Source organism: Salvia miltiorrhiza, chromosome 3 (genome assembly GCF_028751815.1).
Source record: "Salvia miltiorrhiza cultivar Shanhuang (shh) chromosome 3, IMPLAD_Smil_shh, whole genome shotgun sequence".
NCBI lineage: Eukaryota > Viridiplantae > Streptophyta > Magnoliopsida > Lamiales > Lamiaceae > Salvia > Salvia miltiorrhiza.
In genome coordinates this window covers 43,348,943-43,353,357 of record NC_080389.1, presented here as the reverse complement: position 1 = coordinate 43,353,357, position 4,415 = coordinate 43,348,943, and the positions used below count along the sequence as shown (strand labels likewise).

Genomic DNA, 4,415 nt, shown 5'->3' with positions numbered 1-4,415 from the left:
ATGTTATATAAATGATATATTCCATACAATATATGTGTATATATATATTTATTGATTTTAATCTATAATAGATAAGATATTATAGTCTATGAATGTTCATTAATTTTTAATCTAATATATATCTATAAAATAATAGTATAGAAGGGGCAAAAACATCCAAATATTCTAATTATAATTGTTTAAACAAAATAACTCATAAGATCGATATTATATATATGTAATCAAAGTAGTTCATTAAAAGTAATTTGTCACTCACATATACAAACATAAAAGGAATAAATTTTCACCTTTAAAAATTTGAGGACATTATAGAGTAGTAGCTCTTAATCAAGACAAGTGATTTGCTACATTTGTTACCAACTTTATAATTTTTCAATGAAAAATACTAACTAAATTGTGAGTAGGATTAAAAAAATTAGAATAAAATCAAATTCATTATTACAATTTAAACTTATGAAAATGATCATTTTTTTTCATGAAGCGTCTATTTCTATATAAAAGGAAAGTAAGAATGTGAAAATGTCAATTCAAAATAATTTCATTTCATTGAATTAAAAAAAAAAAAAAAAACATTTACTGATGTTGGACATCAATCTATTTCGTGAGGAGAAGGGCGGCAACCCTGAGAAAATCAGGGAGTCTCAGCGCCGTCGTTTCACCGATGTTCATATTGTTGATGAGGTGATTGAGCTCGACAGGGCTTGGAGGCAGCGTGAGTATCTAATCGAGGATTGTTTTTAGCCGTTTCTGTCGATTTATAAAACTTGGAGGTGATGTGGTTGATTGTAGGCCAATTTGAGTTGGATGGTTTGAGGACCTCCAGGAACAAGATAAGCAAAGAGATTTCTCGCCTAAAAATTGTGAGTTTCCTATTTCGTTTTTCGATTATTAATTATCACAATTTGTTCATAGAAACAATGTGATGCTTCGTATAAGGAAAAAATATTTGAAGGGAAGAAAGTATGAGTTGATTTGTGATGGTAGTGTTGTCTTTTTTCTAGAATAAGTAAAATGAAAATGTCAATGAAAATCAGATTGGGATTTCTTTCTAATTGCATTGCTGTCTCGTTTCCCTTTGTATATTGCTTATGTGTATGTTTTTGGTGTCAAATCGTAGAGAACATTTTTATTGCTGTATGGTTGACCTGGTCCACGATTGTTATATGCATCAGTGGCAAAAGTGAAAAGAAGAAGAAAACTTATCATATTGATCGATGAATGTAAACCTCTTTGTCGGATTCTTGGAAGTGGCAGTTTGTCCGTCTATCTGTATACTGAAAACCTATCTGTTACATTGATGCAACTTAACAGCATTCTGAAGTGATGAATCTAAACAATGATGTAATTGAGTTATATGTGTTTCCTCTGTTTTATTGAAAGGCTGGAGAAGATACAAAAGGTTTGGTTGAAAGTACAGATAAAAACAATGAATTGACTGTGCAAAAGGAGGCCGAGGTGCAGGAGGCTCTAACAGCATTGCAATCTAGATTAGGAAACATTGGAAACCTAGTGCATGATTGTTTAATTTATTCTATAATTTGACGACCTCAAAATTAATAAATTATACAATAAAAATAAAAATTAAATGAATATTTTTTTAGTAAGTAGATTAAATTTTGTTTATGTACTTTGGTCCCCTTTTTTTATCAAATATACTCATTCCATCCCACTTTGTTATCTATTTCTTTTTACTAGAATAATTTAATTTAATATTTGTAAAAATAATATATAAAACAATAAATAAGAAAAAATAGAATAATAACATATTCTCTTCATATGTGTGAAAGTGTAATGTGAACTAGCAAAGTGGAAGGGGGAAGTTACCGGGGAAGTACCTTAATTTGATCACTTCTATGCATACAAATATTAATTTCTTTCAGAGTCAGGGGATTTTTTAGGATAATAACTTATGTTGATTTGGAAATTAGAACAAAAACTTTTGGATTTGTAAAAATAGGACACTAATTTTTTTTAGAGTAAAAATAAGACACTAATTAATAAGCGTCGTAAAAATAGGACATTTCTCGGCCGATAATTGGCCGAAAAATGTTATGCGAATGCAAACACTTATTAATTAGTGTCCTATTTTACTCTTAAAAAAATTAGTGTCCTATTTTTACAAGTCCGAAAGTTATTGTCCTAATTTCCAAATCAATCTACGTTACTGTCCTAAAAAGAGGAAATAGATTTAACTGTCCTAAAAAATCCTCGAACTCTTTCTTTCATACGTAGATAGAAACTTATACCAAAAATAAATAAATAAAATGAATTAAAAGCGAGTTAAACCGCAATAACTCGAGGTTAACGGAAGGACTTGATTGTTTGTTGCATTTAGAAAAGAGGAAATAGATTTAACTATCTCAGAAGACATTAATATTTTGGGCCCTCATGTAATAATTATAGTTTTCCACATCAGACTCCGTTATCTCGAGGGTGACGGGAATATTTTAACATACATTCCATTTTTTCCCGAAATTCCACATCACTTACGTTTAGGTCATAAAGTTAAACATTGAAATAAAATTTAGGTTATTTTTAATATTTTTTTAATAGTATTTAGAGTACATAAAATCATGTGTTAATAGGCAAAAATGCCCACTTCGTTAAGTTTTTTTTTGTAAAAATGTCATCTCTTATCATACAAAGCATTCTATGCCCTAATTATGTGAAGTGCCTAATTTACCCTTTGATGTTGATGGGTTTGCTTGGTTTTTTGTCAAAGTCTTACACATTTGACCGATTTACCAGCCATCGGTCATAAAAGTCAACGATTTGACAGCTATCAGTCAAGAGTACATATGACCGGTGGGTGGCTAGATCATGTGTCCGGCCGGCCGGACACATGATTTTACCGGTCGGACACATGATTTTATCTAGGCAAGAATCTAGTAAACCCTAGGCAAGAATTAAACAACTTTAATTAAATTAAAGACTTGAATTAAAACTTCGAAACTAGGCATGAAACGAAATTGCATAATTTAAATTGCATAATTGAAAGGAAAGCATAAACATAATGAAACGAAAGAACTTGAATTAAATACGAAATACCGTAAAACTCTTGAACGTGCAATCGCTGTCACTCAATTACAATCCAAGAGGAAACTAAGAACAAAACTAAATTTGGAAGCGAACTAGAACAATAAATTCGAAAACTTGAAGAATTAAAGAAAGCAATAAAAAGCCTAGTCTTCGGTTGCAGCGCTGGAACAATGACTCTCCAAGGTTGAACGAAAGATTAGGGCAAAAGAAGTTGTTTCTTACAATGAACGTTCAAGCCCTTTTATAGACTTCATTCCAACCCTAATTATCATCAAACTTGCCTTGCAAAGCTGGACTCTTAAGGAAATAGAATCGTGCATTCAAAGGTAAGTCCAGCTGGATCATGCTCTGCAAGTAATCTTAGCTCTGGCGAGAATTGTAACTCTGCTCTGGAACTTAAGCAAACTCTGGTGCGTCACCTCTGGAAAGGTAGTCAGAGCTGACTTCCAGCTCTGGAACGGCATGACAGAGCTGGAAGTCAGCTTTGGCATTAGCGAGCTCTAGCAAGTATGGCAGAGCTGAAAGTCAGCTCTGGATAAGGAGATTGTTGACTCTGGCGATCATGGCAGAGCTGGAAGTCAGCTCTGGCGGTCATGACAGAGCTGAAAGCCAGCTCTGGAAATGTAGCTCTGCTCTGACAAGTTTGTTCTGCTCTGGAGAATTCAACTCTGACAGTGAAGTTCAGCTCTGGAGATGGTCAGTTCTGGTCAGCTTTGCACTAGCGCAGCTTCTCAGCTCTGCTTTGGCGCAGCTTCTCAACTCTGCGCGGGCTTTTCAGCTCTGGCGCCGGATTGCGCCTAAGTACGCCATTCTAACCCAAAATCTCCAAAATTACACTCTTCCATCTATCAAATCTAAATCTCCTGCAAAGCATAAAACAAACCTATAAACGCACCAATTTCCAGGATATTTAACTTAAAATAAGCACATGCAAACCGTCGAATTTAGAACAATTAGGCATAAATCACATGTCATTTTAAAATATATACACACACACACACACAAATTACACATTGTCGTTCGGCGAGCCATGTCACAATTTCGGGGATCGAAAAATTGATGCTGGATATTTTTGACACGAGCTTAATAATTAGGGTTTTAGATGATACTCCCTCCGTCCCATGAAGCATGACACACTTCTTTTCGGCACGGAAGAAATTGGTATTTTGTGTGTTAAGTGTGGTAGGTGAAAAAGTGAAAATGTGAATAAAGGGTAAATTTTTTGCCATTTTAAGAAACGTGTCATGCTTCGTGGGACAGACCAAAAAGAAAACTGTGTCATGCTTCGTGGGACGGAGGGAGTATTTATTATAATTATATTATAATTCAGGATATTTTTGACAAAATGAATATAGTTCGGAGTTTAATATAATATT

At 33.5% G+C, this 4,415-nt stretch overlaps 1 long non-coding RNA gene across 1 annotated transcript; it reads left to right on the top strand.

Annotated features, from left to right (window-relative positions):
• Nucleotides 1–578: 578 nt before the first annotated feature.
• LOC131015907 (uncharacterized) lies at nt 579–1,519 on the top strand. Its single transcript, XR_009098726.1, has 3 exons — nt 579–712; nt 790–860; nt 1,381–1,519. It is a non-coding gene; the product is annotated as an uncharacterized LOC131015907 (long non-coding RNA).
• Nucleotides 1,520–4,415: the final 2,896 nt, after the last annotated feature.